Raw genomic sequence first — 25802 nt, 5'->3', positions numbered from 1 at the left:
GGTGGCTTCCTTATTCATAGACAGCCTATCCTCTCCTGGCAGAAGAAATAGAGAGCTTCCTGAGGTCTCTTTTAAAGGGCTCTAATCCCACTCGTGAAGCCTCCACACTTATGACCAAAGGCCCCACTTCCTAATACCATCATTCTGGTGGTTAGGATTTCAACACATGAATTTTGGAGGGACACAAACATTCAGTCCATAATGATGATCCTTCAAGCTCCTTGCCTTCTTGACCCCACTGACCTCCCTTTATGCCACTTAAATGGGTGGGACTGCTGCTAGCACATAGAGTGCCTTTGTGTGAAGTTGGAATCACAGCTGGCTACATTATAAACTTGGGATCCAGAAAAAGAAAGCTGTTCCTCTCTCTCTCACTTGGTCTTCATTTTTATGGAGTGAGCATGAGAACGACTTTGACTCTGGCCACTTCTTACATGTGCAGCTTGGCAGCACCTTGACTAAGGCCTGCCCCTCACACCTAACCATTTCCTGTCCAAGGGCTTTTTTATGATGCTGTGTTGCGGGAAGGTTGTGGGAAACTGCTGGACTTTCATGCATGTACAACTCAAAAGTAGAGGGCCGTGTTCACCCTTTGGAGTGACCTTCACTAATATGAGATGGGAGTCAGTGGATGAAAATTCTTTCTTTCCCTAGACATACACTCTTGAGTTGCATTTTAGGTGGCAAACTGTATTTGTTTTCTCTTACTGTTGAAACAAATTGCCAAAGCTTAGTGACTTAAAACAATACAAATTTTTTGTCTTGAGTTCTGTTGGTCACAAGTGCAGTTTGGCTTGGGTGGGTTTGTCTGTTCTGGGTTCCACAAAATCAAAATCAAGGTATCTGTTGGGTGGGACTCTTCTCTGAATGCTCTGGAGAATCTGAATGCAAACTCATTCAAGCTGCTGCAGTGTTGGCCTTTTTTGGTTGTCAGCATAATCTCAGAACATGTTCTGTGTACTAGTGCCCATAATTGTACAGAAGATAGATAGAGGCAGGGAAGTTGTGGAGGACGTTCAGATACTAGTTTAGATGGTTTTGTCCTTGGTAATTCTTTGAGGCCCAAAGAAGACAGGGAAATATTAAAGGTAAACCTGCAATCTTTGAGAAAAGGAATATGAATTTATAATTGGTCAACACAATAGGAAATATGATTGAGAAAAATTATCCTGAGATAAATGATTTAAGAGAACATATTTTAAAATTTGTAACTGAAGATAGAAAAATCATGCCTTGGAATTTTTTGGGTAGAATTAATATGGTATGCGTTAACTCTGGAGAAATTAGGATTTGGTAGTTACCATGAACTGAACAAAAGCTTAGCTGATAAATTGTACTTTAAATTCAGAGTATCGTACACTGGCTGGCTGGGATCTGTGGTTTTATATGAGTTTGTTGTCAGATACTCATGAATTCAGAGAATAATGAGAAGAGAGATATCATGTCTGGTAGAATTTTCAGATCTTAAGAGAGTGGTTTGAGGTATTTCCAAGGCCTAGCAACCTTTCAACAGAAGGAGATAGGAACTATTTGAAACTCCTGAAGCCCTCAGAAGGACTTTGGAGGAGGCTGAGTATGTAGACTCTTGCAGGAGGCAGGTTTGGAACTGACATTGATAAGGACTGGTGCTGCTGCAACTTTGTGACATATGAGGAACACACTGTTCCTCAACAGGGGGTGAGCTCAGAGCCAGGGAAGATTTCTGAGTTAGGAATACTGCCCACCTCTGGATCCTTCAGAGAATAAAAGTGGGAAGAAGCCTGGGAGCAGCCAGGCTGAGCATTTGTGTTGTCTACTGAATTTTCTCAGCCCTAATAATGTTTCACATTACCGCCAACTTAGAAGGCTCGAAGTGGTATTATAACAGTAGTACCCTCAGGTAGAAAACCCATCGAATTGGCTAAGTTGATCCAGCCTGAAAATTCTGCCTCACTCATAAATTAAAATTCTTTGATGTGAAGAAGGATATGGTGGTTAACTTTTAAAATTCATATGAATTGCAGTACCCTTGATAGTGTAGGCCTATGTCAAACCACTGCTGATGGCCTTGCCGGTGCTGAACTGGGTGTGAACAGACAGCAATGGATAGCAGCTCTGGAAACCGTTCTTTTTGGTTGTATGATTGGTCGAGGTTGAGAAAGAGAAATGTAGATGCTATATTCCCCTGTCAGGCTCGAATCTCTGATACCCTCTCCGTTGCCATTTGGGATGGGGAAGACTTGCATTCTGAAGACTGTACTATCGATCAGCAGCCATGAATTAAGTAACCTAAAATTTTGACAGTCATCCCAAATGAGAGTGGAAGTCTGGCCAAGAGCCCAGTGAAAAGATTCAAGGTGACAGAGAGTAGTGGAGCCTTCAAGTGCAGAAAGGGCAGATCTTCTGTAAAGGCCAGCACCCTACTGTGGGAATGGCAGGGACTAACACCAATGAATGAGCATTTCCAGCAGGTATTGAAATGCCTCATGCATGGGCTGTGGAAAGCTCTAGCACTTTCTCAGCAGTAACATCTCAGGGTACTTAGGGAATGCATGGTGATTGTACCTCTAAACTCCGGATAAACTGAAGAGAAAAGGAATTCATTACAACATTACTGAGTAGCTCACACATGTGACAGGAACGCTAAAGACCTTGGCTCAGATAATGAGCAGGATTCCTGCAAGACTGAGAAGCAGACAACAGACCCAAGGTTGTACCACAGGATCAGCCTGTTAGGATCCCACCGCAGTGTCTGAGCACCATAGTGACTCCACCACGGTGAATTATCTCTAACTTTCTGTGACTTTGTGTTTCTTCCTCCCAAATAAGGAAGGAGACATCTGGTATTCCTTAGTTTTCTTGGTGGGATAAAGTTTCTGCCTCCTACAAAGACTCATGTGCTATGAGTTCTTTTTGTTTTAAATAGCATGGATGGGATTTACTTGCTGGGTAGTCAAAGGTCACTAACAAATATCTATTCGCACCATCCCACTGACTGCCCAATATCCCACATGCATTCTTCCTCCAATAATTGCACTTTACTGGAAAAGCTTATGAAGTATTGGAGTTATTTGTTACTTAGCTTTCAAAAAATATAACTTACTTGCCTATCAGAGCCTGGAGTTTTCTTTCTGGGAAGGATTTATATTAATGATTTAGTTTCTTTATCATTAGTCTGCAAAATAGAAATTGTAAATATTTGACTTAGAGATCTATTTGGGTATCTGTTTCTTCTGTAGGTTTTGATAAGCAGTATTTTCTAGAAACATCTATAGCATCTACATTTTCATATTTATTTGCACAAAATTATTTATAATATCTTAATGTATTCTTATTTATTTTTAATGCCTTGATGATCTCTAGTGGAGTCAGCCTTTTTCAGCCCTGATTTTCTCATATTTGTACATTCTCTCTTTTTTTGATTAGTCATGTTAGATGTTTATCATTTTCTACAAACTAACTTTCTTGTTGATTTTCAGTATCAGAGGCTTGTTGTCTATTTCATTAATTTCTACCTTGCTTTTATTCTTCCCTTGTGCTTCTTTGGGTTCATTTTACAGGTTTTAACCTTAACTTCTTGAGGCTTCTGGTTTCAGCTCTGACATGTCAAGAGCTTGAAAGTCATCACTCTTACCCTTACATCAAAAAAAAGGATATACAGGGCCCAAACCACACTAACAACCAACTTATCCTAATTGTCAGCTTACCCTATGCAGCAACCAACAATAGCAAAATATGCGTTATTTTCAAGTGCACATGGTGTTTACAAAGATAGGCCATATTCTGGGTTATGAAACAAATCTCAGTACATTTTAAAGGGATGAAATATTTTAGACTATCTTCCAATTTATGGATTATCAAAAAATATAAGTCTAGTTTTCATTATCCAAAAAGAGTTTCAAAGTCCAAAAAATTAGTAGCTCTCCATTCAGGAAAAAAGACAAACTCATAAATATAGTTCCGAGTCCATGAAAACAGTGCTGCTAAGAAGAGATTTCTCTAGTTTCCTTTTCAGTTTTTTAAAGTTGCACCAGCTTTCCTTTAAAGTCTGTTTATGAGAGAAAAAAAATAATTTTACTCCCAGGTATAACTAAATTAAAAGAAAACCCCAGGAGACTTAGAGGTTTCCTATTGCTGTAGGTCTGTATAAAACTAAAAATCAAATACCTGATCACCCAGGAACAGTGCAAAGATCTCAGGTAGGCATACCTGACTGCTAAGAGAGCGCCCTAATAGTAAACGAGTTAGAACCTACGTTACCAAATAAAGGCTGAAGTGCAGTTGGCTATGCAGAAGCTTCCTACCCATGAGGGAGCTGGTAGGGAGGGAAAACACCTGTCTTCAGGACACCGACACCAACATCCATGACAGAATTGACATACTCTTGATGAGGTCAAAGAGGAGCCCCTCTCACCTGTGAGGAGATGTTAGAAGATGAATGGTAAAGAGGAGCAAGAAGAGAGTGATGTGGGGGCCATGAAACCTCCACCCTGGGTAAAGACAGTGTAACAATCACCCCAACAAGGAGAGGAGGCCAGGCCTCCCGCAGATTTAAATCTCAAGCTGTAAAATTGAAACTTGCTGGACTTAATCAGTGTGATATAGAATAGCGCAAAGGAAAAGGTGGGGCACTGCTGGAGATGGGTAGATAGTTCAGATTCTGAAGCAGAGGACAAAGGACGGCTCCCTGTAGGGGATAGAAAGATATCTGGTCAAGACCTTATCTGACCCGGAGTAAACTGAGTATGCCTTACAGGGGTCACTCTACACTCTCTTCCCTCACCTATTTCTAAACCTTGAGTAAGGCAGAGGAAGAGAAGGAAACTTTTCTTCTTTATAAGGAAAACCATGAACAAGAGTTATGTTGAGATGAAGTCAGCGTGGCAACACGAAGGACTGTTTTTTCACATGCACTCCATTTGCAGTACCTCACTCAGCCTCACTTCATCCGGAATGGATCTGCATGAACCCAAATGATTAGCAGTATGCTAAGGAAACTAGATTCTGGGGAAGGGGGCAGAAAGGTAAAAATTACAAGTTACTGATTAAGGGAGGAAAGGAGGAGAGAGATTTTCCCCAAGGATTACTAAGCCTTGGGCATATGGAATAGCCCTGTCAGCCTAGATTAAAAAGTCATAAATGTACGAGGTAGCTATGAGGACAAATAGAGGAGAATAAAGGGGCCATCTCCAAACTCTGTGCTCCTCTGGATTCATGTCCTGTTGGAAGATACAGTTCCAATATGAAATACAGATTTTTTTTTTAAACAATCTGTGTGTTTGACAACCAAAAAGCAAAAGCTGTTTAATAAATGACTGTATTACCTCTGCTTCCACTATTAAGGAAGTCATATTGGGGTAATTGCTAAATATCCCCCAGAAGATAACAAAACATATATACCTTTGAGAGTATATTGTCCGTTTATACAGCTCCTGTCATCCTATATCCTACACTTGGTATTATTATTCTTTCCAAAGGAGTTATTTGATCCTGTTTTTAAATATTTAAAAATTTGATCCATAATATCTAGAAGTTTACCAAAGTCTAGATTTAGAAACTAAGGCAATTTGACTAGAGACAGTTGATTGTCCCCCAAACTCCAGTCTCCCTTTTCTGTAAGAGAGACTTGCCCCTGGGGTCCACGGGACCCTACTAGAGACTACATTTCCCAGCTGTTCTTTTCGCTACGTGAGGTCATGTGACTGAATTCTTGCCAGTGAAGTGTGTGTAGATGTGACCTGTGCTGTTTCAACATCTGGACCATAAGTCAGTGGGCTTGCAAGTCCCTTTCTCACTTCCTGCAAACTGTACGCCCCTTGCCTTGGTTTCCAACCTGCAGGTGAAGACCTGCTCTAACAAAGCAACAGGGTGTAAGGGAACCAAGTCTCTAAGTGAGCACCGAACAAAACCACCTGGTGCCCCCCAGCCTGGAGTGCTCACTGCAAGGATTTAATGTGAGATTGATATGCTTCCGTTGTCTTTAAAAAACCACAGTATTTTGGAACCATTTGATTTTATTGCTTCAGCCTTTGACCAAGCTTATCATACATATTTTAGTAAAAAGTAGCCAGTTGGCAGGTGGGAATTTTACTTTCCTTTAATTTTTTATTTTATAAATTTATAACCTAGATGACTGAGTTTTTTTTCAGTTTAACAAAGGTATTGCAATTTTTTATTGTTAGAAACTGAGTAGAGGTGCTTAGCTCTATGAACCATGAGAACGATTCTTATCAAATCATAGAAGCATCAAATTATAGAACCTGGCTTCTGGAAGTGATGAAAGAAATACAGTGCCTTCAGTGAGGAAGTGACCTGACCAAGATCTCAAAATTTTGCTCAGAAATACGTATTACAGTGTTACTATCTTTCTACATGCTCTTACCAAGTGCTCATGCATTTGGCAGGGGGCACACAAACACACACACACACAGAAAGGAAAGGCCCCCATATCTGGGAATCTTAGAGAGATCAAAACTTTCCATAAAAAGATAGTCAAAGTTTATCACACAAATGAAAAAAGTAAAAATTGAAGAAATAAATGTAGAGTGAAATTAAAAGTAGCCCTATCCTAAGAGGTCATTTCTAACAGCTTAGTTCTCACAGCCTCTAGAGGCTCTGAGCATGTTCTCCACTGTCTTTGTAATGGTTACTCATTCATAATCAGTCGCATGCAATTCACAGCTAGAACTGACATGTTTTCCTTCCATTGCTACAAAAGAGTCTATACAAATTATTTGCGAAGTTGGCCATGTTTAGGAATCAGAGAACTTCCCATGAGTTTGAACAGCTCCTCCCATGGTAGGAATACAGACTTAAGCATTAGTGCCTGATTAAAGTCTTTAAAGGGCCAGTGTGCAGCAGCACAGAGCAGAGTTAGACTGGGGAGGGAGGGCGAATGCTCAAGGCATGTACATGTGGTAGTGGGAGGTCAGAGACCCAGCAAACCATAGCCCTGAAGATGGCTGCCTTAGGGACAGGAGCAGGTGGCAAGGAAGAAATGGCTGAGAATGAGTGCTGGGGAGGCCTCTGAAGATGTGATTGTATTATTACATCCTGCTCATTTCCCCCAACCCCTCATACTTATTTTCTTGGCCTTAATGTGTTGATTCATACCATCAACTACCCAGGTTTTGATTTCTGTAGAGACAGTTATCAGGGGGTGCACACATGTGTGTGTGTTACTGTAGGGTAGCTTTTAGAAACTCTCCTGACATGGGATATTCTTTTTTTCCCCCTTCCTTTTGGTATCTCTTGAAGTAATTATGTTTTCCCATTGCCTTTTTTGTGCAGCTTTCTTCCTTTAACACTAACAGCTGAATAGCTGCTACTATTTTGGCTTACTAACCATCCCCAACATGAGAACTAGAGAATTAAAAACAAAACAAGACAAAGCAAAAATGAAATATCGATGTAGAAATGAAAATCCATAGGAACACAGTTCTGAGAACACAATTTTAAATAATAAATAGTTTACAAGATTTAGTGATAGAGCTCACTACGTAGATGACATTCTCTAATGCTTCGTACATGCTAACTTAATTCTCAGAGCTGCCCAGTGTGGTGGGTACTGTTAATATCCTCATTTGACAGATGAAGAACCTGACACACAGAGATCTCAAGTAATCTGTCCAAGGTCAAGTGAATATTTATCTAATTAGACACCCTGGCCCAAATTCTAATTTGAAGTCTGAGTACAAAATTCAGTTACAACAGTCCTAGTAGACCCCAGCGTAAGATTTACAGTGGTTGTATAGCAAGTGAAGCACTTGGATTCTGACATCAGGTATCTTGATTTAGGGTCCTGGCTTTATTTTCACACTGTGAGAGCTTGAGGAAATTACTTAACCTCTCTGAGTCTCAGATTTCCCACGCATCAGCCATGGGGAGGATGATTTAAAAAATCTAACACATAAGGAAGAGCATAGCACATAGTAGGAAGCTGTATCCCTGGGTCCAGCACGTAGTAGGTGCTTGGAAAACATTTATTGAATGTCAGTTGTCATAACAGAACAGCACATATTGACAAGAGGAGCAGAATTGTGATTTATTAAAGCCAAGCTGGATTGCCTTTTTAGTCTTTCAAAACCCCCTCATTTCTCTAACACTTGATGTAGATGAATGGATCTTATCCATAAAGCACAAAGTACACTGGTATTGCTTTGATGATGATGTTTCACCCAATAAAAATTGTCTCCCTTGCTCTCCTCTCCTCCACCCTGGCATGCTCATTTATAGGATATTCAAAGGTTTAAAGAACAGTTGACAATTTATGAATAGTGGTTAAAAATACTGATTTCCCCAACTTTTTTCCTGCCTTAAATAATGTTGATCCATAAATTATGCCTGCTAGAACATGTGTAGAACAAAAATCTATATCTGATTTGGAGAAAATGGCTCAAAATACAGATTCTGACTCTGACCTTAGGCATTATGACGTGAAATGTCTATGCAGGATTTCACACAGGAAAAAAGAAATAAGGAAATCTAAAGAGCCACCAAGGCCCTTTGAGTATCTAGTAAATTCTTGAAAAAACACTTTTAGTTTTGTGAATGTGTCAACTCTAAGTTATTTCTTCACACATGGATAAAATCCCTGGAATTCCATTGGAAAATAAATCTTAAACAATGAACCTTTATGTTTGAAAATTAAAGCAAACCGCATGCTTCCTAAGGTAGATGGGAACGTTTAAAAACTGTTAGTAAGCCAATTAGCGTTGATCCAACATACAAAATTGTTTGAAATAATATGTGATAGGGTACTTTATCTTACACAAGAGCTAATCTCAGAGTTTACTGACTGCCTGTCTCTATTTTTTCTTTTGTTTTATTTATTTATAATTCTTTGGAACTTCTGCCAAATTTCCAACTTTTGGAGGACTTTCTCTGTTTTACACACTCCACTATAGAAATGAAATGTAATACACTCTTGTTTGTTCACTTTGTTGAACATAACTTGGATATTTATTAATTTGTTGACTTGAAATGTTTCAAAAAGATTTTTCTCAAAATATACATATTTATTTGTAGTTCTTTATAAAGAAAAAGTAAAAGGTTTTCAGACTTTTAATGATGGCTAATCATCCCATTTAACATGCTGTTGTATGATGTTATTCATTTTTGACAAGTTAGAATGTTATGAAACTATTTGAACAGTTCCGCAATTTATCTCCATCAACAGGAGCCTTTAGTGGAGGGGGGGGGGGTTTGACTTAAAAATGATGATGTAACATTAAGGATGTCAAAGTAATGAAAGACATACAATAGCTTTAGACAGCTTATGATATTTTATCTTTATTACTTTTAGTTCGTGTGGTAAGAAAACCTTAATAAGAAAAAATATTTTAGAAAGATACCTGTTAAATATAATTTCACTAATAAAAGATGAAAAATTGAAATTGAATTTTTAAAATACTCTGAAAAAAAGTTTATTCACTACTGTTACTAAATAATTTCATGCAAAGTAAAAAAAAAAAATCAAAGCAAAAAAAAAAATGACCCCAAGGCCCAATGGTAAACGGACATACAGCTAACTTTTAAAAATATTTATGAATCATCCTTTATCAACCTCAGACTGTTATTCAAAATTTGACTATACATACATGTATATTTGCAACAATAAAGAGTTCACTTTAAAATATGAATTTGGGAGTCTTTCAAAATATGGTAGACACAACCAAGAGCCAAGGAAATGCTCCAAGTGAACCTCAAGATCTTTTTCTTATATGAGGGCATTAAAACATTAAAGGCTGGGGGCTGGGTGTAGCTCAGAGGTAGAGCACATGCTTAGCGTGCATGAGGTCCTGGGCTCAAGCCCCAGTACATCCATTAAAAAAAAATTAAAAGCTTTCTAATGTGTTAATTGGTTTTCATGCTAGAAACTTAAATGGAAGATGATCTCTTTCTTTGACTATCTTCCCATACACTAAGTACACTCATATTTTACAGTTAGGCTATATTTTTAGAAATTGTCTGGTCAGTAATGTGAGCTGTACTCTTTTGTTTCCAACTGGCTCTCAAACAGAGGGCAAAGAGAGACCAAAGACAGAGACCACTCCAGATTGGTAGGTGGCAGTTTTAATGAGAAAGGGAGCTTACATGTGAAGCTTATCTTCGTGGCCACAAGATGAGTAGATCTCCACATCTGCCAGGTAGAATCTTGTAAGTTTAAAGAGAGACCTTAACTAGGTTCAGTCACCTATTCAGTCCTGGTGGGCTCAAAAGTATGTTGCTCTCTCAAGGCTGCATCCTTGAAATGGCTCCCATTATGGGAACAGTGAGCAGAATGTACATTCCAAGGACCGGGGTGATGGTGAGGAACCTACTATTGCCCAATTGTCTGGGTCCAGCTGTTGGGTCAACGGGTGGTCATGCCCTGTCTATGATCACCTCCAACATGTCCTCCAGAAAGAATTTTATCTGAATACTTAGCAAACATAGGGGAGTAAGGACCTGGAGGTCACAAGGGCACTGCTGGCTCCATGGCTCTATCCTATCATCACTAGCATGGGGGGCACCTCCCTGGAGGATAATCAAGGGCAGTGTATATTTCCAGTTCCAGAGAAGACTGTGGCATATCATTATGAAATCCCTGGGGAGGGATTCCTTCATGGTTTATTGCATCTCAAAGGGAACCAGAGTGACAAAATAACCACCTAAGTGGCATGTGCTAGAAGTGGTGTGCGGACAGAGAGAGAGTGTGATAGTTGGTATTTATCCAGAAGGTGAGAGGGCACAATCCTTTTATTCATCCTCACTCCATCCTTATCCTGACTCCTTTTCTAGCAAAAAAGTGCAGGACATCATGTATCCACAGCTCATTGTTTCTAATGTCTAAACCATATATCGTAACCACTGCCAAGGGATAAGACTTAGAGTATCTTCAGGGAATTTCACAAGAAAGAAGTTTATAATATAAACACCTATTGTTTGTAAGTGACTTCATGCTGTTACTGGACTATCCCTGGTATCTAACAGGCTTGTTGGAGCACATAATGCATATTCATCATAGAGCATTTAGAAAGTAAGGATAAATTCAAAAGGAAAAAAAAAATCCGCACTCTTATCACCCCAAATAGCCACTGTTAACATTTTCCTGTAAACTTTCATTCTTTTTTCTATGCAATCCACATGATAGTTAACAGTGTCTAACATTAATTTAGTGTTAACTTGGTGCTGATCACTATACCTAGTTCTTTATAAGCATCATCTCATTTAATTCTTATTATAAACTTAAGATATGGGCACTATTATGCCCATCTTACAGGTGAAGATATTGAGGCTTAAAGCGTTTAAACAGTTTGCACAGAATCACACAGCTAGTGAATTGTAGCTGCCAGTTTTAACCCAGGTGTGCCTGACTCCAGGGCCTTTCTTTTTTTTTTTTTTTTTAACATTTTTTATTGATTTATAATCATTTTACAATGTTGTGTAGGGACCTGTGTTATTGACTCAGTGTAGTATTTCTGATTTATACATGCCTTTAATACTAGAAGATTGTATTTTATATCGACAGTTTTATAATTCTTCTTAACTATAACTCTATAGTGAAGTAAGCATATGAAGGAAGAGGAGTGAGAAGCATGTAATATACAAAATTTGTATTCTAAAATACATAAAATATTTAGATTTCTCTTCTCAAATAGTCAAATGATATTAAGAGTTAGCATGTGAGAAATAACAAATAATGAAGCCCCATTAAAAAATGCTCAGAATTGCTGATTAATGGCAGAAACGTAGTATCAATGTATATATATTTAATTATTTGTTAAAAAAACACAGATGACTTTTTGAAAGTGTTGGGAGAGCTATTAGGATCAGTCTTTCCAAGGAGCAGTTACAAAGAACTACGAAAATATGTTACTAGGAAATAATCTAGAGAAGTAATTCACCAAAAATGTGGTTTCATTTCTTTTGGCAAGGTAGGTTTATTTGATCCCTAGAAATATAAATTTGAAATAACAAGTAACAAGGCAGGACACAAAGGAGGATACAGATACTGATTTCACAGCTGGGAAAAATAAAGATTTATATTTAGACACTAATGGAATGTGAATTTAAAATGACATAAATAATTTATATCTTATAATCATTGGATTTTTTCCCCATAAGTTTAAGTGCTTAAAATGATTTTTTAAGATCCAAATATTTTAATTTTTCCTCTGTAGATATTTGCATTGTTGCATTTTGTCATTGATAGTTAAAAACATAGGCATTCTGGCTCAGCATCATCCTTGAAATAAAAGCTAATGAAAGGAACTAATGTCAGCTAAATGAAAGCTAATGTGAGGAGGAGGAGGAGGATGCAAAGAAACACGAAGGCAAAAGTGAAGTGGGTGGAAATAAGGGTGATTATAATATGATTATATTACAAATATAGATAATTACAGTATAATTGGAGTTATATTTGGAAGTTACTCAACAAGCATTTAGAGAAATCTAAAGCTATACAGCAGACACCTCTGAATTCCTTCTTCCTAAATTGAAGACAGATTTTATGTGTGTGTGTTTATTTATTGCAGAGACTTCACACCTACTTTATCAAGACATAGGCAATGTCCCTTAATGAAAAGTGTCCAGAAGACAAAAAGCAGTTGTTTTAGACGTTGGAATCATTAATTCCCTATAAGTCACTCTTTGATTTCTAATAAATCTTCAAACACTAATAACGCACCTGTTTCAGAAAGTCTATTATTGTTTTAATTTGGCACCAACAGACCAACTTCAATTGTACAATAGGAAAATACATAAAATATATCCGACCCGATACATATCCCATACAAAACTGTGTATGACTTTGGGCAGTGGTTTAGTTGCCTCACAGGTTGTTATTCCAAGCATGATGTACAACACATGTCATCCTAACTAGAGAACATCTTCAAGCATTTTTTTCTTTAGGCACTTTACATTCTTAATAGCTCACTCTGATGGTTTGCATTTCTTTTCTGTGGTTTTAGAGCCTTTGGACTACTGAGGTGAATTTTCTGTTTTATTTCTTGCAACTAAGATATAATGAATGGAGGACTAACTTCCAGAAGAGATCCTCAGGCAGACGTCAGGGGATCTGGTGTATAAAAGTGCGTTGGAACCTGTATGAAGCGGGGCCCTAGAAAAGTAAGTTAGACAAGGGAGCCAGCTGTGGGGCCCTGCCTGTATTCAGCACTAGTGAATGACACGTGCACGAAGGCAAAAGAATCTCTGTCTTGAAGGCTAGTAGTGACCCCAAGGTCTGAGTAGTCCCTCCAGTCTGGTAATGTCAAGATTGGACACTGAATTTAGAGGGTACAAAGCTCTACTTTTTGTACTTTTCATGCAGGCTGTATTAGTCATAGCAAATTATAGCTAAAATTTATTGAGTGTTTTTAATTACATGCAAGGGACTGTGCTGAGTGATTCACGTGGATTAACTCATTGAAGTATCACAGACCCCAAGTAGTAGTATTGCCCATTTTTGCCTTCTAGGGACTTGAGTCTTAGAGGAGTCTAGTAATGTATGCAAATATACAAAAGCAGTAAGTGGTAGACTTAAGCTTACACGCCGAGCGTCTGATGCCGGAATAGGGGAGCTTAGCCACACTGTTGTCTCTCTGGAGGGCTCTAAAGCAACCTCCTACTGGCTATAGCGAGTTAGGAATTTGCCCAGTATGTTTTATGGTAGCCATTTAATCCATTCTTGAAGACCTTTTTTCAAACTTTGAAGCAATAACTACACAGAAGTGAAGCAGGTTGGTTGCAATAAGCAGTTCGTAATTTGTAGGGGGTATATGGGAACTCTGTTCTTTCTGCATAACTTTTTTTGTAAACCTAGAAGGCTCTAAAAACTTGGGATCTGTCCATAAACATAAGGTCTATGCTTCTTTTTCTGCCTGTTTTCTAACCCCATTCTCAAGTGCTTATCACCTGATGTGCCAAAATTTGCATGTAACTGTACACAGATACTCAGACCTCTTCACCAAGACCTCCAAATCATAAGAATTCCAAGTTGGAATGCATTTTCTCCTTCTTGATCTCTCTTGGCAAATGTCTTAAGTTATTTTATTTTTCTTAGTCTCTTGGGTATTACAGGCAGTGGTGAATTTTCTTTAGATTTTGAGTCTCTGGAATATAGAAACCATGTATTTCTTACTCATTTCCAGTCTCACACCCAATATATCTACTATGTTGAGTATATGATAATAAAAAATAATTATAACAGCTTTTTATTAATTGCTTAATTTGTGCCAGTTCTGTATTTCAGGCTATTCACGATGAATACAGCTTGACAAATTCAAGCCTTAATCCTGGCCTGGATTCTCACAATGAACTTCAAACTGGTCTCTTCTGCCTTGCTTGTTCCAGATATCATTTGCACATCCAAGTGTCATTTCCTGCTCAAGCATGTGTAATAATAATACTCCATTATCTGCTCTTCAGCATCCCTTAGGGCCCAAATCTGCTCCCCTACTAGTCTGTTATGCACCGAAAAGCTAGCCCACTGAACATTTGCTAAGTACTCATTATTGCTTCTCTTTTTTGGAACTTGGTTGATGTGTGAAAATGTTCTGCCTTCCTCATTTCTACTGTTAAAAACCTTAATTATCCATTTCAAATATTATCCACATTCATAATTCTAATTTCCTCCTACTGTCTCCCCACTCCTACCAGATGGGCTCTTATTTGACTTCTCAACACATTGTACTGCTTCGGCCATTTCCTTATTGTTGGCCTTTACCTCTCCTTCCACCTTCAACTAGATTAACCTTACTTGTGGAAAGGGATTATATTCTCCTCAATTTTGGACCGTCTGACACTGCCAGCACAATGTGTTGCAGGTAGTGGCCACTCAGCAACCCCCATATTGGAGAGACTGTAATACCAGGTGGGAATGTATAAGCTGTGAAGTCAGGTGGACAGGGATTCCAATCTCAGATAAATCACTCAGTAGCTGTGGAATTTGGGCAAAGTAGAACTCAGATTCCTTTTCTGTGGGCATGGCATTGTATCTGTTATACAGTATTGTTGAAAAATTTAAAAGGAAAATATACATGGAGTTTGACATATGTTAAGTATCTAATACTTGTCAGTGGCAAGTATTTGTCTCACAGAAATTTTCTCCTGGAATATCTTTATTTCCTTCTATCTAAAGACATTTTACCTCCCTCTTTGTAGTCATACTTATGCTCACAATAATTTGCTAGGAAGGCAAAATTGGAACAAGAAAGGCCATTTTATAGATAGATATGACAGTGTATTTACAATCAGATCTCTATTTATTTTGAAATTACTGTAGTACTTGTCAATTAAATAGAGCCAAAAATATTTATTGAGCACCTATTATGCATCAAACACCATTGTAGGTACTGGGGATACTGCAGTGAATAAGATACAGTGCTTGTTCTCTACTTTCATTCTAATGTGTACAATGACACATGACGAAAAGCTGACCTAAAAATGGTACCAAACCTGCATTGATAAGAACCCCAAACTCCATTTCTGTCCCTTAAAACTTAGCTATTAGGGAGCTTTGGGGGCAGTCCAAGAATGGTTACCCAGATTATTTTTATTTTTATTTTTCATATGTTCTTTTTTAAACAGAAGTATAGTGGATATGTAATTGTTACTGAACTTAGGTCTGCTTACCCACGTGGAGTAAAGCCAATCTACTGACACTTGGTTGTGGTGAAAGAAAGTGCAGTGTTTATTGTAAGACATTATACAAGAAAAAAAAAAAGGAGTCCAGAAGACCTAGTGCTCAAAAATCCGGAACTCCCCAGTAGGCTTCAGGAAAATGTTTTTAAAGGCAAGGTGAGGGAGGGGAGTCCTAGGATATGTGATCAGCTCATGCACAATTCGCTGAGTGGTTGATGGTGAGGTAGAAGGGATGTGTCACAGGGGTTAACCTCTCAATCCCCTACCTTTATACTGCCCCTCCCCTCTCCCCACTGGTAACCACTAATTTGTTCTCCGTATCTGTGAGTCTGCTTCTTTTTTGTTATCTTCACTAGTTCCTTATATTTTTTAGATTCCACATATAAGTGATATCATATGGTATGTGTCTTTCTCTGATGTATTTCACTTAGCATATGGAGGATACTGTTATCCAGATTTTTAAAAGCTAGGACTTTAAGTATTAATGTTATGGAGGCAAGCTAAATATATATTTTTTCTTCTCGGAAAAACTAAGCATAAATCTATGTCTTTGTGTGTAGCAGATGGACCCGAGCTTTCTCTATTTCTATTTAAATAACCTAAAGTAGTTGTCAGGGAGTGAAAGTTGTTGCGTGTTGCCGTGTCAGCAGGAGCTTCCATCCTAGCTCTTCAGTTTGCAGCCACTTAGGTGAGTCCCGCCGATGGCATAGGGATAGACGGATTGACCTTGACCTCCCCAGGACTCCTGCAGCCACCAGCCTCTGAGCGGGCGTCACCCGCTCCTTGAGAGACCGGGTGCGCAGGGCCCTCCCGCGGGAGGAGCGCGGGGCGTGGAGGGCGTGGGCCGGGGGCGGGGCGAGCCCCAGACTGGGTGCTCGCGGGGAGCTGTCAGTGTCAGGCTCGGGGAGAGAGAGGAAGTGCCTGGTCCCGGAGGAGCGCGAGCCGAGCGGCCAGCGCAGCGTGAGACAGCACATCCTGCGCGGGCCGAGCCTGTCGCCCTCTGGAAACGCTCGGGTGCTGACGCCACCGCCGCTCGGGAGCCACCGCTGCGCTCGCGAGCCCAGTTCCGCTGCCGCCGCCCGCGTCCAGGTAAACAGGAGGGGGGTCGCGCTCTCCCGGCCCACACCTCCCCGCCCCTTTCAACCCTCCCCGCCCGGGGGTCGTCGGCGCTGGGAGCTGCGGGACACTAGTGCGGCCGCTGCAGCCAAAGCCGGACCCTGGCCTCTACCCACTCCCCGGGCTCCTGCGTGCTCCGCGGCGCCCGAAAGCGGCAGTCCCCTATGGCAGCCCCCTGTCTCAGCTCCCCCGGCAGAGCTGAGAGGCGAGGGTAGAGGGGGAAGAGTCGTGGTGTCATCACCTTGTCGTCCACCTTGTGGGCTGGGAAGGGCGTCCCAGCGCGCCTCGCTTCGGTTTTCGCCTGGGGAGCAGAAGGCTAGCGGCGGTGAAATCCGCACCCCTCTGGGCCACCAGCTGACGGCTCCTAGGGGAGGGGGGAGCTGCAGAGGGAGGGGAAAGGATGCTTTTTGACTACATTTTCAGCTGTCTGCAAAGCTCTTAGATGCTGTTGCTACCCGCCAAGTCCGAGAAAACGAATGCACTTCCAGCAGGTCATTAATTAAACACTCACGCAAGAAGGTACCAGTTTCTCCCACTGCTGCAAAAAAAAGTGTGGCTGAGGGGATGTGTTTTCGTAAACACCTTCGCGGCCGCGTGGCTCTCCTTCCCCCACTCCCACTCCGGAATCGCTCTGGCCTTACAAATCAGTGCGTTGTCATCATAAGGGCAGTGATCCTGGCGGCGCTGATGGGAACTGAGTGTGCAGGAGTCTCATGACTTGTACCTTGGGTAATCAGAATAAACAGAAACCCAGGATCAGGACAGGAAATTACTTAGGAAATCAGAGACTCAACAAAATGCAGAAGATGGAATATATTAGTTATCCTGGCCTTTCCCACATCTAGGTAAGGAGCAGAACAAGTAGCCAGCCATTTTCTTGCCTGGAATGCCTTTCAAGAGGGCATTGTAGACTTATTGTAGTCAGGGTTATGCAAAATTGCTTCCATATACAGAAAGCATAGCTAACCCTAAGACATGGTAACTGCAGAAGACATCATATGGCTAATATTAGCACAGATATGGGTGTAGCCTATGTATCTATTTTCATTGCGGAAATTATAGAGAAAGACATTGATCATTGTTAGTAAATTTGAAATGGAGCATTCAGTACAAGTTGTGTCCTGAGGGTACTAATGAGAATGTGATTAATAATTCCTTTGACTATTTAAAATGCCAGATTTTCTCCAGAAGTCTTGGTGTTTATAAAAAGGACCCAAACTCTGCTTTTCTGACTGTGTTTCTTAGTGAAATAAAAGCATACACTCCTACCACTAAATAATCAAATGTTCTCTTAGAACCAATTCCCCAGTATTTCTTAAGGTTTGAAGATCCAAAGCTCCAAGAGCTGTTTCTTTTAGAGATCTTCTAGCACCACTATGGGGATGTTTAGATAATATGGTGGGGGTGGGCCCAATGTAGGCTTTTTTTCAGCCTGTCCAGCTCTGGGCCCAGTTTTTGGCCCATATCTCTCTTTTTCTTCCCTGTCTCGAGCTTCAGGCACCAATGCACCTGCTGCTTCTCCCTGTGGACCTCAGAGTTTCTGAGCCTCTGCTGCACAGTGCCCTGGAGGAGAGGAATGGGTTAGCCCCTCCCCACACCCAGCCTTCCCAACTCTCCTACTGAAAACATGTCCTGTAGTTTTCTGGTGGTTTAAGTTCTATATCATTGGGTATAATCACTGCTAGGGACATGGCCGGAGAAAATAAATTCAACCTACAGAAAAATGAGGTAGAATTCTGACAGTGGTGGTCCTGGTCCCCTAGTTTCTGATGAACTGAGCTGGTAAGAGCAAGTCACCAGGCATTTCTGTCATCATGTTTTATGTCTAAGAAGGGGCTCTATGAACTTTCTTCCCACTCCTTCTACTTCCCCAAACACTCCTAGCAGAGTCTACATTTAATAAATGAGCCTTTCCCTTGACTCTAGTACTGAGTCAAGTAATTCTTGGAGATCTAGCCTGGGTGCTGTTCTGTTCATATTTAGAACAGCGGTATAGACCAGTCTTGCAAAATATGTGCTAAGTTTTTAAACCCAGCCATGTCTCTTAGCCCAGACAGTGTGCATAGGCTTCATCAACTATTCATTGCCTCAATGGGCCTCTCATCCTCCCTGGTCACCCTGTTTCTTTCTGTCACTTAATAGCATCAAATGAAAAGGTCACCCATATCCACTGCAGACTTAAGTATATCCCCTCATCACTTTGTTCTCCCTATACTTTACCCCATCAAATAAAACAAAAGTTAATAATATATTGAGCACTTTACCATGCTCAGCTCATTTACTAAGTATATTTCACTGCCTCTGCTACATGTATTACATTACCAATACATTTACTAAAATATACTGAGCACTTGACTAGGCATTGCATTTTAAGCTACTTCTCATGGATTAATTTATAAAATCTCACAAAAATCTACTGAGGTGGATATTATTTGTAATCCCGTTTGACAGGTGCCAACTAAGACACAAAGATGTCAAGTAGCTTCCTGAAAATTGTTTAGCTAATAAGTTGTAGAGCCAGGATTTGAACCCGGGCAGTCTGACTCTTCTATAGGAGAGTTATATTGGTTAATTTTCGTATATTGAATACTAGGCTCTTTTCTTGCATTATTTTAATCTCTATATTAATCTTATGAAGTAAACCTTATTATCTATATTTTACAGATGATAGAACTGAGTTAAGTGACATACTCAGGTCATAGTTAATACATAGCAGAGGTAGGATTCAACAGGTTTGACTGTAAAACCAGGAATCACCCATTTTAGCTAGCATCCCTGTGAGAAAGAAAAAAAAAAAGCTGATCTTGTCTGTTTCTTTTGAGTTTGATGCCGATTTTCTCTGTGAGCCATTGTTATTTTCTTTAAGCCATAAGTGTAGTCATAGTTCTTTGCCAGCTGATTGGTAGGTGTGGATGATGTGGCAAACCCAAAGGAGGACCACAGCTCTTTTGAAATCATATATTGCATTTATTCTGTCTCCTCGATAAAACTGGCTAATTCCCCATAATACTTTATAGATCTCAAATACCTTATAAATAGTTGTTTCCTTGATTAGGGACCCTTTTTACTAGAAATTTTTGCAGCTTCTGCATTCCCTAGAAAATGTGAGACAGTATATTCTTTTGGGAACTTTGCTGGGATAGAGAACTTCTGGGGTTCACTTCTTTTGAGAATTAATTGAAGTTAATTCTTTGACGTTTATAAACGGTTGCCCAGGTCCATATAAAAAATGATTCCTCTCGACTGGGAGCTTCTCATCGGTATCCAGGACTTATTTCCTTTGCTTCCTCTCTGTAGGAAGCCTGGCACCAGAATGTCAGAGCAAAGCTTGCATTGTAACATAGATGCCAGGTGCCAACTGAGGAGCCACATGTTCATAAAGCATCTTCTGAGTCTTTGTTTAGAGGAAGCTTCTTAAGCAGGAGTTGTAGGCACCATGGAGGGCAGGCATATGAGAGTTTTCAGGTGGTCACTGAACCTGATAAATTGATGCAAAAGTTTATGCATTTGTGTAAAATGCAGTTTTCTAGGGAAAAAATAGGGTATTTGTGACTAAAAAGAGATTAAGAACCACTGGTTAAGTGCACTATTTAGGAAAGGGGTGGGGGGAGGAGCAGAGGCCACTCTGCTAAAATGTGTTGGAAACAAAGCAAAACTGTCCTGTTAGAGCCAGCCAAGAAAAAATGTTCTTGCCTATCAGGACATTGTTGACATTTCACTACAGAGGCACGCTCAAGTTCCCAGGGGTGGGTACAACATACATGAATGCATGCTGCAACCAAGTGAGGTCTCTAGGACCTCAGGCAGCCCTCCCACTGCTTGCCATTCACTGCGCACTTATCTTGTTCACACTCAGGCTTCAGTGAATCTTCCCAGTGTAAGGCTGACATTTTTATCATCCTTTGACAAACAAGGAATTGGATGATTTGGAAACATTAAGCCACTTGGTCAAGGCCACACGAGGCCAGTTAGTAGAAGGGCTGGATTTCAAATGCAGGTTGGCCAGATTCCAAAGTCTGTTTATTCTCTTCCCAACATATCTCATTGTTTCTCTATGTGGGTTGCCAAAAAGTTCTCTTTAGTGTAACTTTATTGTGGCAGGACGGAGAGTTCCTCAAGAACACTCTCACATACTGATAGGAAAAGTTTAAATGTGTTATCAAAGGGGAGCAAGAAAATGAGACATTTCTCAATGTCAGGGAGGATAAGTGAGCCCTGCTTTCCCGTGGGTTGTGCTCATGTCCCACACATTTGATTCTCAAGTGCGGCCAGGTATCTTGATGAGTACCAAATGCATAGCAGTCTACAACTAGACAGCTCAGGAAGTTGATTTTGCAGGGGTAGCAGCAAGACTTTATTCATCGAAAAGATGCTTTTACTTCAAAGCTGAGTCTGAAGCTGCTCCGTGCGTCGTGATCTGGAACATTAACTTGGTACTTAATCCTGGGAGGACCTGTGCTTACCAGATGGCCTATGTGCCCTTTAGTTTTCAGTTCATTTCAATTCTGTGATTTTTCCCCACTTCATTTCATTTTGGGGTACAGACCAGCTAATGCCGTCAGTGTGGCAAACACACAAAGCAGAAATTTATGTTAGAGTCAAGGGCATTTTTAATAATAAAAATGAGTCTCAGGCACAGTAGAGGATAACTGCCCTTGATCAGCGGATTGGCCTGGGAACAGTTACCAGTGTGTTTGCCTTTGCTTCAACATTTTTTTCTCTCCTATAACCTTTAAGGGTTTTTACAAACTTTGCTGCTCCTGCTCTCTCGCACATTTTAGGTTGGCATCCAGTGTTTTTTATCATAAATTTAAAGATTCACAATGAATGTGATTTCCAGAATATTGTAAACTTTGACATTTAAAAATAAAACATTGGTATCATTCTTTGAATCCAGTTAAAATCTAAATTCTATACCAACCTCTATTTTAAAAGTACCTGAAGAAGCTCTTCTACAAGAGGGTATTTTTAAATCTTGTGGTCAAGCATCACAGTAAGATCTGAGTTTCCTTCCCCCAACTCCCACCCCCGGTAATGTGAAAGAAGGGCTTTTGTGAAAATGGAGATGGAAAGGAGGCCCTGAGTGATTGTGCAGCCACAGACGCAGTTTTTGGTGGGTCAGTTTTTGGAACACCTACAGAAAGAAGCTCTGGGTCTTGAAATTAAAATGTTATTAGCTCTTTGCATTCCTGCACACTCTTCAGAAAGCCTCCCGGATGCCAGGGGCACACGATGCCAGTGTGAAGAGCACATATTTATCTAGCATGGTTGCTGGGTGTTACGGGTCGCTGTGGGGCCAGTGCTGGGAGAAGTCCATGATACCTGTGGTTCAAACTCAAGGTGGGCAAGGCCAGAAGGTGCTGCAGAGCCACTGGTCCCATCTTGCGCCCTCAGGCAGGTGACTGTGTGGATGGTTGTTTCTCCTCTATTTAGTGACTTACAGTAAGAGATATTCCTGTTCCAGTGTGTTTTCAGATCAGTAGTGCTCAACCAGGAGTGACTGTCCTTCCCAGGGGGCAATGTCTGGAGACAGTTTTGGTTATCACATCTGGGGAGAGAGGGTGGCTGCAGGCATCTGTAGTGGGTAGTGGGAAGAGGTAAGAGCTGCTGCTGGATACCCTACAATGCACGGGACAGCCAAGGGCAAGAAGCCCTGCTTTAGATGTTCTGGTTTCCTATTGAAATCTTCCCTGCTGTAATTTAAGTCTATTTCCTTGGTCTTCTACAAGAAAATAAGAGCATAACATATAAGAGGCAGCATAAGGTAAAGGGAAGAAGAAAACTGGTATTCCATTTACTGCTTGTGTGAGCCTCAGTTTCTTCATCTGTGAAGTGGGAATAACAATACCTGGCTTGCAGAATTATGCTAAGGGTTTCAGATAATGAGAATACTGGGTCCAGTACATGACAGATGCTCAATGTGTGGAAGGAAGATGCTTTTTATTATCCAACAGCCATGATATCACTCTCCAGCCTTCTCTTCTCAGGGACCTGTGTGATCTTGCCCTGCTTTGAACCAAAGGCATGCTTTAAAAACTCTTTTATCTTGAATTATGCTTATGTGCATGCCTCCTTCTCCTTTTAGACTCTAGGCTCCCTGAGGCATCCTTGTGTCTTTCAGCAGAGGGTCTTACACATGGCAGATCTCAACAAGCTATGTTGACCTGTGAAATACTAGCCAGAATAAATCCCACTTAATTTTCCTCTTATTACAAGATTTATTTCATTCCCCTTGGATTATTTTAATGTGTTTAGTAAAACATTCACTTCCTGTAATGTAGTCCCTATGGAACGTCTGGGCTCCATATGAATGTGGGCTTGGTGATGCCTAGAATTCTAGACCCCTTGCCTTCGTGAATCAGGATCACATTGATGGTTTCTGTGGGAGGACGGGCAGTCTTGAGGAAGACCGCCTTTCATTCTAGAAGTGATGGGTAGGATGGTTTGAGTCTTGTGTGTTCCTTGAGTCCCTTGGTCTAAATCCTTTTGATCTGGCTTTGATCTGACACTCTCCTCTGAGCAGTGCAGTACTTTGGTTCCTTTCTGATGGGGGGAGGGGAAATGTTGACGCGATTGTCAGATTTCTGTTTTATGCTAAGGCATAGAATGAAGCCAGGAGAAACACATGTATTTTAAATAGTGCTTATGAATAAATGATGACACAGTATTTTATATCCTCTGCCTGCAACTGGTTTCCCTTGTAGGATACAGATTTTCCACTCTGCCCTGAAATAGTACCCATTTCTTTGTTTGACAAGCTGAAAATTTTAGTAATTGAAATGGAATGAAGTCCTCTCCTTTTGAAAGTAGTTTGGATCCTGTCATGCACATATGGAAGCCTTTAAAAGTTGATCAAGTTGTTGAAGGTTGCAGTGAGCCCATGTAGAGGGGATGACCACGGGATTCTGTCTTAGAGTCAGCTTGTGGGATTTTAGTAGTTGGTGGGTTTGAGTGGCTGAAAGGGTAGCGGGCCCTGTGGGGAATGAATGTTTTGACAGCGTCCCCTTTTAAAATGAAGCACATCTCCTGTTTCCCTTTCCGCCCCATTGGTATCAAAATAGCAAGGGGTTGTGGGAATTGGTGTGTATTTTGTGGAAGAAAGAATAACAAAAAACTTCTCTACTTGTTTCCTTGAAAAGTGTGAGTTTGTTCACTTTCAGAAGGTATAGGTTACCGCTGGTTTGGAAAGAGGATCTTCTCTCTTTGAATGCTTTCAGGCTCAGAGGAAAGTGAGAATCTATTTACGTAAGTTAAAATGCCAAACTAAATCTCCTAGTGCAAATACGGACCACCCAGGGACATTGTAAAGGCCAGGTCTGGGGTTTTGAACACAGGTTTTCTTGCTTCCTCTTTTAAGCTTTTTAATATTTTTCAAGTGCTGCTGAAAAGTAATTGGCATATCAAACAAGGGCGAAATCCCATATCCTTTTGCTGTAGACTTTAAAGGAAGGAACTGTACTCATTTCCTTTGAGAGCCCCTTGTTTTTTAAAAAGAAGAAATATGCATGACTGAAATTTGAAGGCCAAGAAGTTGTAGATTTTAGTTTAAAGTAAATAGAAAAGTTGGGTTACCAAGCAGTTATAGGGGAGGAGAAAGATATCTCTCTTTGAGCGTTCTCTTTCCCAAGTATGTTCTGCTTAGACGGAGCTGTTTACCTCAGTAAACTGGGCAGAACTTTGTTTTGGGGGATGGACAACGGTATTGGAAACATCATCCCAGTTAAAAAACAAAATTCAACTGAGAAAGTTTTGAAGATCTTATTGGCTTTTTCTTTTTTCCCCAGCAAAACAGATGGACACATCCCATCTAGCAGATAGGAAGGCGCTCTGAAGAGCTGTACAAATGAAAGACTTTCATAGGCGGAAGCGGGCAGGACAAGGGAGTTCCCAGCAAAAGTAGATTGTTTGTGGCAAGATCACCTTCCTTTAGGGGATGGCAGGGGTCTGTGAGGCTGGTTACCTCCCTAGTGCTGATCAGTAATTTCGGATAGATTGGTTTAAGTTTCCAGTCCTAGGACAGGTTGAAACTGTAATTAAGCTAGGTGTTAAGTCTCAGTTTGGTGATGTGAGTTTAGCACAAGTGATTCCTTTTGAGGCCTGCTCTCTCTCTCTCTCCCTCTTTTTTTAACCAATTCTTGCCTTTTGATCTGACTCTTAACCGAGAAATATGATCAAAATTTAAGGCATTAGCACCACTCCCAGTTGCTCTGAAGTTCTCACAGGTTTTTTGCTCATCCTCTGTGTGGTATTCACAGGTCATAACTTATAGTTTACATTTTTTAGGCTGGTCATTCTCTTTGTGGCTTTTCTGACATTTCAGTCTTAGAGAAATAGTTTCCTTGGTGGTTGGCAGCTGCAAACATGCATTTAAAGATTTTGAGAGAATACGTCATGCCAGGGAGGTTACTATGACTGTTACATAAACAGGACGATTCCTGATGTCTGGCGTGCACTTCAGAGCTGTGGTCCTCAAGACCCAAACCAATCAAAAGCAAAGAAGTCAAAGACCCCACTGAAGGAGTCACTTTCCTAAGCCACCTGACTTGCTCAGTGACTGAACTGCAGCTTCCCTAGAAGTGTTAACACAGGTACAGCAGGTGGTGTTGGCTGCAGCACAGACAACCTTCCTTCTTGTTCAGCTAAATGGTAATCAAGAGTCATCCTATTATCAAGAACAACGTTGGCCAGAGAGTCTAAGGGTTTTTCTTGGGCAGCTCTTTGCTTTAGCAGTTGATTCTGCAGTATTTTCAAGAATTAAGGAGAGGTTCCCGATCAGAGCCTCTTTTGTACTCACTCTGAACCAGGGAAGTAGGGACCTGCCAGTGGAAGCAAATAGGTCTTTGCTTCCAGCAGGTAGGTCTTTTCTAACTCAACAATGTAACTTCTGGGGAACTGATCAGTGAGCTGTCTTGGTCTGTGAACATTTAGGGGCACAGTTGGGTAACCTAAGAGGCATTACCCAGGTATGTGCCAGCCATCCAGGCATTCATAGGCCCAAGGAGAATAATAACCACCACAGACAAAGATAAATCCTGCGGGCGCATGGACTGCTGTCACTGGGGTGGCACTGTGGATGGATTCAT

General features: G+C 40.7%; 1 protein-coding gene across 3 annotated transcripts in view; it reads left to right on the top strand.

Annotated features, from left to right (window-relative positions):
* DYNC1I1 (dynein cytoplasmic 1 intermediate chain 1) overlaps positions 1-25802 on the top strand; it is a 341842-nt gene that overhangs the window by 25481 nt on the left and 290559 nt on the right. For 2 of the 3 annotated variants that reach the window (XM_031454937.2, XM_031454935.2), the window contains exon 1: positions 16480-16692. The exons of the other annotated variant lie outside the window; for it this stretch is intronic. The gene's annotated coding sequence lies outside the window, so the exon portion shown is untranslated. Of the gene's footprint in view, positions 1-16479; positions 16693-25802 lie in introns of those variants that run through there. 3 annotated transcript variants of the gene reach the window in all.

Source organism: Camelus dromedarius, chromosome 7 (genome assembly GCF_036321535.1).
Source record: "Camelus dromedarius isolate mCamDro1 chromosome 7, mCamDro1.pat, whole genome shotgun sequence".
In the NCBI taxonomy this organism is placed as follows: Eukaryota; Metazoa; Chordata; class Mammalia; order Artiodactyla; family Camelidae; genus Camelus; species Camelus dromedarius.
Note: the sequence above shows the minus strand (reverse complement) of the source record. Positions and strands in the feature narration are given on the sequence as shown.